Source organism: Manacus candei, unplaced genomic scaffold, assembly GCF_025592945.1.
Source record: "Manacus candei isolate 608988 ecotype Guabito, Panama unplaced genomic scaffold, ASM2559294v1 h1tg000062l, whole genome shotgun sequence".
In the NCBI taxonomy this organism is placed as follows: domain Eukaryota; kingdom Metazoa; phylum Chordata; class Aves; order Passeriformes; family Pipridae; genus Manacus; species Manacus candei.
Window position 1 is genome coordinate 3,435,329 of NW_026138110.1, and position 12,021 is coordinate 3,447,349.

General features: G+C 54.0%; 1 long non-coding RNA gene across 1 annotated transcript; it reads left to right on the top strand.

The window, feature by feature from the left end:
- The first annotated feature begins 9,852 nt into the window (after window positions 1–9,852).
- On the top strand, window positions 9,853–12,011 carry LOC127478817 (uncharacterized). The gene is made up of 2 exons (XR_007907366.1): window positions 9,853–10,074; window positions 10,556–12,011. It is a non-coding gene; the product is annotated as an uncharacterized LOC127478817 (long non-coding RNA).
- The last annotated feature ends 10 nt before the right edge of the window (window positions 12,012–12,021 follow it).

Genomic DNA, 12,021 nt, shown 5'->3' on the forward strand with positions numbered 1-12,021 from the left:
GGAGGGTGAGGAATTGGGAAGTGGGAGACTGGGATTGGAATGTGAGGGTGGAGCTGGAAAGTGGCAGAGCTGGAGCCAAGCTGAAGATCCTGCAGCGAGAACCTGGAGCAGCTTCCCGTGGCGGCGCTGGCAAGATGCAGAGCTACTGCTGAGAGAGCAGAGCTGGCAGTGCAATAAAGCTTGTGGGTCTCGAGCTGAAATCACTGAGGGGCTGGGGTAGGGCTGGGTTCTGGGCTCGGGACTGTAACACCTGGGCAGGAATCAGTGTGGGGCGGAGATAGGGCCTGTGGCACCGTCGCTGAAATCCCTGTGTGTCTGTGGAATTGGGATTATAATTGGGAATGTGGAGTGAGAGGCTGGGGCTGAAATCAGTATAGGGCTGGGATTGAGAGTTTGCAGTTGGGCTAGGAGTAATGGGGTAAGAGGAGTAGCTGGGGGAGTGGGATTGGGAGTGTGAGGGTGGAGCTGGAAAATCCCAGAGCTGGAGCCAAGCTGAAGATCCTGCAGCGAGAACCTGGAGCAGCTTCCCGTGGCGGCGCTGGCAAGATGCAGAGCTACTGCTGAGAGAGCAGAGCTGGCAGTGCAATAAAGCTTGTGGGTCTCGAGCTGAAATCACTGAGGGGCTGGGATAGGGATGGGTTCTGGGCTTGGGACTGTAACACTTGGGGCAGGAATGACAGCAATCCCTGTGAGATAGGGCCTGTGGCACTGTCGCTGAAATCTGTGTGTGTTTGGACTCGGGATTCTAATTGGGAATGTGGAGTGAGAGGCTGGGGCTGAAATCCATATAGGGCTGGGATTGCGTCTCTGGAGCTGGGAGGGTGTCTGGAGCTCAGATGAGGACTGTGGCAGCGTCACTGAAATCCCTGTGTGTCTGTGGAATAAGGATTGATGAGCAGGAACGTGGGCTGGGTGGGTAGGGCTGAAATGAGTCTAGAGCTGGGGTTTTGACTTTGGAGTTGGGCTAGGAGTTCTGGGGTAGGAGGAGTACCTGGTGGACGGGAATTGGGAGGGTGAGGAATTGGGAAGTGGGAGACTGGGATTGGAATGTGAGGGTGGAGCTGGAAAGTGGCAGAGCTGGAGCCAAGCTGAAGATCCTGCAGCGAGAACCTGGAGCAGCTTCCCGTGGCGGCGCTGGCAAGATGCAGAGCTACTGCTGAGAGAGCAGAGCTGGCAGTGCAATAAAGCTTGTGGGTCTCGAGCTGAAATCACTGAGGGGCTGGGATAGGGCTGGGTTCTGGGCTTGGGACTGTAACACTTGGGGCAGTAATTATATCAAGTAGTGTGAGATAGGGCCTGTGGCACTGTCGCTGAAATCTCTGTGTGTTTGGAATTGGGATTCTAATTGGGAATGTGGAGTGAGAGTCTGGGGCTGAAATCAGTGTAGGGCTGGGACTGAGAGTTTGGAGTTGCGCTAGGAGTTATGGGGCAGGAGGAGTAGCTGGGGAGTGGGATTGGGCGTGTGAGGGTGGAGCTGGAAAGTGGCAGAGCTGGAGCCAAGCTGAAAATCCTGCAGTGAGAACCTGGAGCAGCTTCCCGTGGCGGCGCTGGCAAGATGCAGAGCTACTGCTGAGAGAGCAGAGCTGGCAGTGCAATAAAGCTTGTGGGTCTTGAGCTGAAATCACGGGGGGCTGGGGTAGATATTGAGGCTAGAATATGAACTGGATGCTTTGGTCAGGGACTGTTTTTTTTTAGTAGAAATTACTGTGGGTTTAGGATTGTATTTTTGGAGCACTCTAGGGAGTCTCTTATTTCTGTTGCAAGCCACTGTAGAGAACTGGGAGTACTGGGTAGAGTCAGCTGTTCTATGGAGAAGGCCCAGGTGTTAACAATGAGAAGGCCCAGGTGTTAACAATGAGGGGGAGGAGGGACCAGGGCTGGGGCTGAGTCCCCTTGGCTGTTGTTCAGGCTCAGGAGCTGGAGCTGGACTTCTTAGATGGCGACTCAGGTGAGTCTGTTTCAATTTCAGCTTTCCAGTCCCCTCCCACTGTCCCCAGTCTCTCCTCAGTCCATCCCAGTTTCTCCTAAGTGTCCCAAACCCCAGCCCAGTTCAGCGAGTGCCATCCCCGTTCCTTCCCCAGTGCCTCCACTCCTTCCCAGTTGCCCCCAGTGCACCCCAGTCCCATCCCACTCCGTCTCCAGTACCCTCAGTCCCATTTCAATCCATCCCTAGTACCCTCAGTCCCAACCCAGCTCCCTGCACAGTTCCTTCCAGAACCTCCCCAGTGCTCCCAGTCCTTCCAAATTTGCCTCAAACCCATTGCAGTCCCTCCCCAGTGCCCCCAGTCCAATCCCAGTCTACCCTAGTGCCATTCCAAGTGCCACCAATCCCATCCCCATCCCTCCCCACTGCCCCCAGTCCCTCCCAGTGCATCCCACTCCCTCCCCAGAACATCTCAGTCCCATCCCAGTCCCTCCCCAGTGCATCTCAGCCCATCCCTGTGCCTGTAGTCCCACTGTCCCCAATCCCTCCCCTATGGCCCCTGTCCCATCCCAGTTCCCCCAGTCCCTCCCCTGAGAATCCCATACCAGTGGATGGCAGTGCAGTGCCCCCACTCCCAGTCCAGTCCCCCAAGCCCCTCTCCATTGCCCTCAGTCCCATCCCCATCCCTCCGCACTGCCCCCAGTCCCTCCCAGTGCATCCCAGTCCTTTTCCCCGATGCAAGATACACTGGGGGCATGAAATCCCGGGGCAGCTGCACTGAGGTTCTACAATTCAGTTGTTCTAAATTAGGTCATTTTCTTAGTGAGCAATTTGAGTTGTTTGACAGCGCGGACTGCAGAAGGATTTTTCGGTAAACTGATTGTTTTTTAGTTTATTTTAAAGCTCTCTTAAAAACTCCACACCGGTGTGCGTTCGCTGCACCTGCCGTGGGGGCTGCAGGGAGAAGCAGCTGGAGGCGTTTGCTCTCTGCTCGTTCACCACCTTCCCCTCGGTTCCCTGGGACTCCAGGGAATCCCAGCTCCCCTTGGCTTCTCCGGGGGCCTCGCGGCAGGGTTTCGAAGTGTGGCCCTGAGATTTTCTGGCCTTGGAACTGATGGCTGTTTCGGGGCACGTCTCACCGGGCAGTCTGTCTTTTAACGCTTGCGGGGGCAGGAGAATTGCGGCGCAAGAAAGCAAAGGAAGCCCAGAGCCTGGAGTAGGCAGGCCCGGGCCTCTGGCGAGCCCAGGCCTTGCTGCTCGGTGCCGATTGTGCCCGGGGCTTGTTCCTCACCGTTCGGTTCCAAATGAGAGGAGAGCAAGAGGCAGAACAGCTGCTGCTGCTGCTGCTGCTGCTGCTGGGGCTGAACTGTCTGCGGTGCCCGGGGTCCGGGCAGGACTTGGCCCCGATGCCTGCATTGCTCTGCAGCGGCCAGGGAGGGGTCCCAAAAGTCATCCCCCCGCCTGCTGTGCTGCACAGCAGGGGCTGGCTGGGCCGGTTCCCGGCCGGGGGAGCCCGGGGGAGGCCATGCTGGGGCTGAGGGGCTGCTGCTCTCTGGGCCTCTCGGGGTTTGCCTTGGAATCCCAAAGCCTGGGCCTGCACGGGGGAGAGGAGGCAAAGGTGACTGTAAATTGGTCTGTTGTGGAGTGTTTTGGGGCCGAGTTAATGCTCTTGGCTTGTTGTGTGTCAGTTCCCAGCCTCGGTCAGGGCTTCCCAGGGAGCGTTGCTGCCGCCGCCGCCGCCGGGAGAGAGAAGTCCTTTGGGAAGCCGGGATAAAAACAGCAACTCTGTGAATTGCTCAGCTTTTCCTAGGGAAGGGCAGGTTTTAGGGAAGAAAGGCCCGTCCTCGCGAAAGGCGCCGCGGGTCTCGCAAGGGGGGGGCGCGGCTGCAGTGCCGTTCCCGGCCGTGTCCGCCAGGCGGCGACCGCGAGGCAGCGCCCGGCGGTCGGGGCGGGCCGGGAAGCGGCGCCTGCGCAGAGCGAGGCGTGGGCCGGGAAGCGGCGCCTGCGCAGAGCGAGGCGTTGGCCGGGCCGGGCCTGAAGCGCTCGGGGCCGCCGGGCAGGGCAGTGGCGGCGACCGGCCGGGGCGGGGGGTGCGGGGTAAGAGCAGGTTTTAGGGAAGAAACGCCTGTGGTGAGTAATCAGAAGAGAAGGGTGAAAGCCAAGGGCCTTTGACTTCCCCGGTGCACTTAATTTTCTTGTTCTCCTCTCTTTCAGGACAGGGAAAATCGTTGACTTGGGTCCAGCAATGCCGAATGTGTTGGGGTGTGAGCAGCCAAAGGCAACAGGCTCCAGCCCCACCGACCGGCGCTGGGGGCACCTGGTGCAGCCCGTGGGGTGAGGTAAGTCAGAGGGACACGTTTCTCTCCTCCTGCCTGTTGGCATTTGCTCCCTGGGCACTGGCTCTGTTTCCACTGCAGGTTGGTCCTTGCCGTGCTGGGAAGGGTGGAGAGGAAGGGGTGAAGGGCTGGGTGAGCGTGGGGTCCCCGAGCTGTGGGGTTGGGCTGTGTTGAGAGGGGCAGGTGGGTCCCCGTTGGTGAGCCCGAGCCTTGGCTTGGGGGTTCAGGAGCCCGGGGGGCCGAGCTGGGGGCTGTTTGCAGCTCTGCCAGGGCTGGGGCTGACACAGTGCTGGGGGAGAGCCTGGAGCTGGGCTGGGCCGGGGGACAGACGCAGGGGAGCTGGGGGAGGGTTTGGGACTCCCTGGGGGAAAAGGAGGGATGGATGGGCTGGATGGAGCCACAGGCACGTGCTCGTGGGAACACACTTATCCAGGGTGCTGGGATCCGGGTCAAACTCCAGTTCCCCTCGTGTCCAGGGATGCAGGGTCTGAGGGATTGGATTTCCCTGGGGGTTTGCAGGAGATCAGGAATGAGAGGAAACATGGTGCCAGAGCAGGCTGTGCTTGCCTCTGAGGACAGAGAGCCTGTGGGCTGAGGTGAGATTGCTGTGAGTGTTGGGATGAGCATTCCAGCGAACAGGGAGCTTGGAATTCCAGGTGCTGATGGAACCATCACCTTAGGTGTGTTTAGTTTGTGTCTGTGGGAGCTGGGATTCGGGCTGGAGAGCTGTTGCTGGGAACAAAGGGTGGAGAAAACCTGCTCCACGCATGTGTAAGGAAGGATGGAGTAGCAGAGAAGGGGAGTATTTCCATACAGTATCAATATTCTCCATGTGGGATGGAGCAGCAATGGGGGTGGTTGGGTTTGGCCTGGGCCGGTCAGGATCTGCCATAAACAACCCCCCAGACCCTGAACCCTCACTGGACATGTCCAGCCCCTCAGCAGAAACCCAAGTTGTTCATTTGTTACAGAGGAAAAATGATTGGTAATTGCTTCTGATCTGTGGAGAATTCCCTTTGGAATGGTCAAACAGAGAGCGTATCAAGGCAGGCAGAGCATTTCTTTTGGCTCTTTTTTTCTTCTGGTTTGTCATTTTCTCTTTGGCTTCAATGCATTTTGTGTGCTCCTGTTCAGGAAGCAGCGTATTTTTACCTGAAATTCAGGGTGGTTTTGTTTGTTTGTTTAGGATTTTTTTCTTTCCCAGTTGAATCAGGCCTAGTCCAGTGTTGTCCTACAGGACTGCTTTGGTGCTGGGTCAGAGAGAGAGAAGGGGAATGACTTTTCATTCTCTTCCAAGCACAAGTGGAAGGTTGTCTTGTCCCTCCCCAAAGCACTGCAGGCACATGGGAGTAGCTCAGTGCTGGCCCAGTTCTCTGAGAAACACCCGTGGGGGAGAGGTTTAAGTCTTAATGACAACGCTCTGGTCTCTTGATGGCAAAGACTGGGTCCTCCAGTCCCAGCCTGATGAGGGAGAACAGGAACCTCTGTTCTTCATGGCAAACCTTCTGTTACTCCTTGTGCAGTCTTTTCTTTCCGTTGTATGTGTTACTGTCCAGAATCTCTCCAAGGAAAGCTGTTACAAATTTAGAGGTAGGACTGGAATTTGGGGCTGTTCCCTACAAACTCCTGCAAAGCCTGAAGGACCGGGCTGATGACTGCTCTTAACAAAGGTGGTTTATTAATATTCCGTCAGATTTCCCTCAGCTCTGGGCAGGACAGGCAAGGGTTAGGGTGGGGAATTGTGCAAGCAAGACTTGTTATTTCTCCTGTGTGTGTGTCAGTTTGGCAGGGCTGGGAGAAGGAGGACTCGTGCGGGCACCTCCAGAGACAGCGGGAACGGGAGCGTGCTGCGGAGGAGGGAAATTCCAGGGGGTGGGTGCCGAGAAATTTGGCCTTCCCTCGCCCTGTGCTCTGCACTTAGCAGTGGGTCAAGTGCAGAAGTTTCCTGGGGACCCTGGGAAATGATGCCGGGTCTGCCAAGAAAAGTGGGGCCAAAGGAGCAGGACCTGGGTCTGCCAGCGTGGGAGAAACAAGGGACGGGTCATCCTCTGCCTCCAGGAGGGAGGGCAGCAGGAAAGGCCACGGACTAAAGCACTGAAGTGCCGTTCCCCAGGGAGCCCCTGCCCAGACCTGAACTTGCTTCTGCACTTGCTGTCCCTTTCCCAGCGGAGCCGAAGCGTCGGGTGCAGCTGCCGGGGGGATGGAGCTGCCAAGGACAAGCTGGGAGGGTGTTTGCGAGGGAAGGGGGTAGAAGGAGCTCTTGATGTGCTTTTTTTACTTCTTCATCCCACAGAATTGCCACGAGAGGAAATACTTCAGAGGGGCTTCCCTTCAGATAAGCCCTGAAGATGCCAGGAGGTTTCAGCCGGGAGGAAAGGAGCTGTGGAAGAAAAGCAGCCTAAAAACAGCCAGTGGGGATCATCAGGTTTTCCAGCCAAGAAGAACAAGGAGAGAGATGAGGGAATCGGGTTCCAATTCCTAATGCTTTGGTGGGTGCAGGAATGATTTCTGTGTGTTTTCCAGTCCCTTTGGATTCCTGGGATGATTTTAAAATGATGGCTTTAGCAATCAACTAAATCGCAGATGTTGTTTTTGAGAGGAAATGATGCCAAAGAAATGCAGAGTTTTGGGTCAGTTTTGGGGATGATTTGGGTCAGTTTTTGGGGTCAGTTTGGGGTCATTGTTTGGGGTGATTTGGGTCAGCTTTTGGGATGATTGGGGTCAGTTTTGGGTCAGCTTTTGGGATGATTGGGGTCAGGTTTTGGGGTCAGTTTTGGGTCAGCTTTTGGGGTGATTTGGGTCGGTTTTGGGTCAATTTTTGGGGAGCACTGGGTGTTACTGGGGGTTGTTGAGGAGCACTGGGTGTTACTGGGGTGTACTGGGGAGCACTGGGTGTTACTGAGGGTTGTTGGGGAGCACTGGGTGTTACTGGGGAGCACTGGGAGAGAAAATGAAAAATAAAGAGAATAAAAAATAAACGAAGTAAAGAAGGAAATATAAAAAAGAAAATTTAAAAAAAAGGCAAAAAAACTAAAAAGGAAATAAAATGAAAATGAAATAAAAGAGAGAAAAAAAAAAAAGAAACCCCTTCTTGGGCACCCCGTTTCCTCTCCTCCCCCCCCCCCGAACCGTAAATTGCGGGGTCATCACCCCTAAAATGTGAGAAGGGGACCCCGAAATGTGGGTGAGGGAACCCCAGGGAGCCGGAAAAGTGGAGGGGGAGCCGCAGTAAGAAAGCGAAGCCGGGCGGTCGGGCGGCGGGGTGGGGGGGGGGCGCATGCGCAGTCGTTGGCAAGACGCCGGCGATCACGTGGTAAGTAAGGGCAGGCAGGAGAGGGACCGGCGACGCATGCGCAGTGGCTCTCGTGCCGGTGCAGCGCGCCCTGCTCGAGTTAAGGGCCGGTTCCGGCGGCAGGGCGGGACTCGCGGCCTCCCGTCTGTCCCGGGGTGTGCGGGGGGGGAATAACGTGAATTTCTCCTGATTTTAATTCTCTTGGGCTCTTGTCCTCATTTTAATTTTTTTAAGGCTCTTGTCCTGATTTTAATATTTTTAAGGCTCTTCTCCTAAATTTAATTTTTTTAAGGCTCTTGTCCTGATTTTAATATTTTGAAGGCTCTTGTCCTGATTTTAATTCTCTTGGTTCAAACCATTTCCTAATAAGTCAGTTTTAATGAAGTGTTAAAAGGAGAACTTAAATAAGGGTAATTTCTGATGGAGAATAATGGGAAGAAGTGGTTTAAGTTAACTAAACATGTTTTATATCAGTCCATGGTTATTTAATTGAGCATTGTTTGGAATTTTTCTTTTTGCATTGTTCCTGGTGTGCTTTTCTCTATCTAAGGGATGTTTGGAGGTCATTTTGGTTGGTTGAAGGTTTTTAATGTCAGTGCTGGATTGGGGTGGACAGTCATTGTAACATGATTTAGAGTTGGATGCATTTTATTCTGTGTGCCCTGTTTGATGTCTCGTGTTCAGCGAGTGACTGGTCAGAGTTTGGCCCAAGCCTTTGTTTTTCAGGTGAAAAAGCCGAAGGGGGAATTGTAGTTGCAGCTTTGCCCTTGAGCTGCAGCTGGAGCCTGGCCAAAGAACAAGGCAAAGCTCCCTGGGGAAGGAAGGGGGAGCCAGAGAAGAAAAGCAGCTGCAGCCAGAAAGGTGGGTTTGGGCGGGAGAAGAGGGGCTGTGACCCAGCAAGGGGCTCTGGAGGGCTCTGGGGTCCCTGTAATGGCTCTGGGGTCCCTGTAATGGCTCTGGGGTCCCTGTAATGGCTCTGGGGTCTCTATAGGGGCTCTGGGGTCTCTATAGGGGCTCTGGGGTCTCTATAGGGGCTCTGGAGGGCTCTGGGGTCCCTATAATGGCTCTGGGGTCTCTGTAGGGACTCTGGGGTTTCTATCGTGGCTCTGGGGTCTCTGTAGGGGCTCTGGGGTCTCTGTAGGGGCTCTGGGGTCTCTGTAGGGGCTCTGGGGTCCCTATAATGGCTCTGGGGTCCCTGTAATGGCTCTGTGGTCCCTCTCCTGGTTCTGGGGTCCCTCTCCTGGCTCGGGGTCCCTCTCCTGGCTCGGGGTCCCTCTCCTGGCTCGGGGTCCCTCTCCTGGCTCGGGGTCCCTCTCCCTGCCGGCACAGGAGCTGCTGCCGCCCCAGCAAGAGGCAGAGGAGTCGCTGCCCAGAAGCAAGAACTCACTGAGAGCTGAACTGGGGCCGTGTGGGCAGGGCCAGAGGGGAGCAAAGGAAGGGATTTGTTGCTAAGAAAAGAAATAAAGTTTGGGTCATTTGTTGGGGAGATTTGTGTCAGTTTCTGATCATTTTTGGGGGTGATTGGGCTGACTTGGGTCATTTTTTGGGGATATTTGGGTGAGTCTTGGTGTCAGTGTTTTGGGGTTTTGGGGTCAGTTTCTGGTCATATCTGGGGCTGATTTTGTATCATTTTGGGTCAGTTTTGGGGGGGGGGGTTTGCATTTTTAGGTCAGGTTTTGGGCCAATTTGGAGTTAGTTTTTGAGGTGATTTGGGCCAGTTTTGGGTCAGTTCTGGATCAATTTTTGAGGTGAATTGGATCAGTTTTTGTGTCTTTTTTGGGGAGATTTGAATCAGTTTCTAGTCATTTTTTGGGGAGATTTGGGTGAGTTCTGGGTCATTTTTGGGGAGATTTGAATCAGTTTCTGGTAGTTTTTTGGGGAGACTTGGGTGAGTTCTGGGTCTCTCCTGATTTTAATTTTTTCAGGCTCCCCTCCTGATTTTAATTTTTTCAGGCTCCCCTCCTGATTTTAATTTTTTCAGGCTCCCCTCCTGATTTTAATTTTTTCAGGCTCCCCTCCTGTTTTTAATTTTTTTAAGCTCCTCTCCTGATTTTTATTGTATTAGTCCCCTGTCCTGATTTTAATTTTTTCAGGCTCCTCTTCTGATTTTAATTTTTTCAGGCTCTTTTCCTGTTTTTAATATTTTTAGGCTCCTCTTCTGATTGTAATTCTTTTAGGCTCGTCTCCTGATTTTTAGATTTTTAGTCTCCTCTCCTGATTTTTATTCTCCCACCCGCCCTTCCCCGGCCCCAGCAGCGCTGTCAGTTGTTGTCACTGAGGAGTCAAACTATGCTTTAAATAATGAGCCCCTGGCCTGATGGCCCAGTGTCAAGGCAAAAGGTGGAATGCTCTCTGAGTGTTGAGATGTAACAAGGGCTAATCCTTTTTGCAGTGGGATGGAGCCTGGAAAGTGCACAGAGCTGAGCCCAGGGATTGAAAGGGACCAAGCAAGGGAGGTGAAGAAAGAAGGAAGAAGGGAAGTGAGGCAGCAGGCAAGCAGCACCAAGTTGCTGTGTAAGCAGGTGAGTTGTGTTGAGGTTCCTCAGGCAGGCACTGAGGACTTGGAGGGCTCCAGACAGAGCAGACCTGGGAAGGCCCTCGGTGAAGCCCCTCAGAAACCTGAAGCCCCTGGGCCTTTTGGGGAGCCTGAGCTATTGCAGCCCTGGGGATGGCTTTGGTTTCCTTCTCTCCTCAGAGTAAAACTCTGTGGGGGAGTCTGTGATCTCCCTGACTTTTGTGTCATAACTGAAACTTGGAAGGAAGTTGACCTTGTGTAGTTTCCCAACTGACTTGGCCGGGTTGAACCAGCAGTGCCAGATTGTTGTAGTGTGCAGGGTGTTGTTTGTGTCTGAGCAGTTTGGGGTTGATTTGCCAAGGGAGGCCGTGGAATGTTATGGTGTTTTTGTCCCAATATTTGGAGGCAGTGCCCTGGATGAGTTGATTTCTGCCTCACTCCCTGATATCTGAGTTAGGAGATGTACCAAGAACTGGGAGTTTTTGCAGTGGGATGTTCCCTAGAAAGTGCATGGAGCTGAGCCAAGGAACTTAAAGGGACTAAGCAAGCAAAGTCAAGAAAGAATGAAGAGGGGAACTGAGGCAGCAGCCAAGCAGCATCAGGCTCCTCTACAACCAGGTGAGTTGTCTTGAAGTTGATAAGGTGGTCACTGAGAACTTTGGGGGCTGCAGGCACAGGTGACCACCAGAGACCCCCGATGGAGCCCCTCAGAGACCTTATAAGGGTTTGTGTAGATGGGAACAGGTGTTGGGAATGTCCTGAATGTGCAACAGGAATGCAGGGAAGGAAAATGAGCCCTCCTGTAATGCTGACCCCTCCCATCAGCTGCAGTGGAGACCCCTCCGTGTGCCCTTTGGGAGCGGATTGCCAGGACCCCCGTGGGGCTGGGATCATGGCAGGGTGTTGTAAGCAAGGAATGCCTGGCTTCTAAAAGTCACCAGCTGAGTCTTAAAGGCTCCTTTGAAGAGCTGAGTTCAGGCAGGCAAATTGCCCCCCAGGAGGGACTCTGTGCCTGCTCTCCCGTGGCTCCAAGGGATCTCTGGCCCTTCACGCCGGCACCGAGATTTTCTCGGGAAGGGCCTCAGATCCCCGGACCAGTCTGGGACACAGGCAAGATCCCCCTGCAGTTTAGGACCAAATTGGCCCCCTGGAGGGACAGTGCTGTTGGTGCCCCCCGGGTTGGGGCACTGTAGCAAGGAACTTGCCATACACAGTATGGAAAAAGTCCTGTCAGAGATGGACTGGTGAGGAAAACAGCTCAAACCCTATGGAAACAGAAGCTTTTACTGTAGTTTGAACATGTCTCAACATGTTTGTGTATTTTCTGCAGTGTCACTGTCTCCCTCTTCCCAACACCCCCCTGTGAAGCTATTGTCTTCCACACAAGGTGTCCCATTGGTTCCCTGTTAACCCCTTCCTATTGGCTGTTGACCCCTTACCTGATGGTTTCTTTTGTGTGACCCTGAACTTGTGATTGGTCCCCTTTGACCCTCCTAAAAGCCTTATAAACCCCAACCCCACAATAAACTCTCTCTTTCGTCCGTCCCTCCCAGGTGGTCTGTGTGTGCTCCTTGCGGGGTCACCGGGCCACGTGCAGGGGTGGGAGGAAGGGCATTCACCTCGCAGGTAATGGGGCAAGCAGCATAAGGCCTGGAGGTTTCCCCCAATATCCCCAATCCGCCGTAATTGGTGCACCGTGGTGAGGCCAAGATTGTTTGAACTCTTCTGTGAAGATTATAGCAGTCCTAACGCACAAACGGGAGTAGTTTGTGTAGCAACGGCGGATCCGGAGTCTAAGCAGCAAAAGTACTAGCAGGCTGCATCACCACAAGAGAGCATCCTGTTTTGAGTACTTCAACCTTCCTGACGACATTCAGGTAAGGAGCAGACCCGGCATATTCCCTTATATAAAGAAACAAACAAAAAGAAAAAAAAAAACAAAAATGGGAGCATC